Source organism: Micropterus dolomieu, linkage group LG22 (genome assembly GCF_021292245.1).
Source record: "Micropterus dolomieu isolate WLL.071019.BEF.003 ecotype Adirondacks linkage group LG22, ASM2129224v1, whole genome shotgun sequence".
NCBI classification, from domain to species: domain Eukaryota; kingdom Metazoa; phylum Chordata; class Actinopteri; order Centrarchiformes; family Centrarchidae; genus Micropterus; species Micropterus dolomieu.
In genome coordinates, this window is record NC_060171.1 from 14,768,281 (window position 1) to 14,769,070 (window position 790).

The 790-nt window shown below is 45.3% G+C and overlaps 1 protein-coding gene across 1 annotated transcript in view; it reads left to right on the top strand.

The window, feature by feature from the left end:
- The window catches only part of LOC123961589 (mucin-2-like), a 22,382-nt gene that overhangs the window by 4,118 nt on the left and 17,474 nt on the right, over positions 1–790 (top strand). The window lies entirely within an intron of this gene.

The following is a 790-nucleotide window of genomic DNA, read 5'->3' on the forward strand; positions in this document are numbered from 1 at the left end:
GGAAACCATCTGAATGCTCTACCAATCAACACAATATTGCCAGCAGTATATACACTCACCTAAAGGATTATTAGGAACACCATACTAATACTGTGTTTGACCCCCTTTCGCCTTCAGAACTGCCTTAATTCTACGTGGCATTGATTCAACAAGGTGCTGAAAGCATTCTTTAGAAATGTTGGCCCATATTGATAGGATAGCATCTTGCAGTTGATGGAGATTTGTGGGATGCACATCCAGGTCACGAAGCTCCCGTTCCACCACATCCCAAAGATGCTCTATTGGGTTGAGATCTGGTGACTGTGGGGGCCATTTTAGTACAGTGAACTCATTGTCATGTTCAAGAAACCAATTTGAAATGATTCGAGCTTTGTGACATGGTACATTATCCTGCTGGAAGTAGCCAGGATGGGTATATGGTGGCCATAAAGGGATGGACATGGTCAGAAACAATGCTCAGGTAGGCTGTGGCATTTAAACGATGCCCAATTGGTACTAAGGGGCCTAAAGTGTGCCAAGAAAACATCCCCCACACCATTACACCACCACCACCAGCCTGCACGGTGGTAACAAGGCATGATGGATCCATGTTTTCATTCTGTTTACACCAAATTCTGACTCTACCATCTGAATGTCTCAACAGAAATCGAGCTCTTGCAAATTGTAGCCTCTTTTTCCTATTTGTAGTGGAGATGAGTGGTACCCGGTGGGGTCTTCTGCTGTTGTAGCCCATCCGCCTCAAGGTTGTGCGTGTTGTGGCTTCACAAATGCTTTGCTGCATACCTCGGTT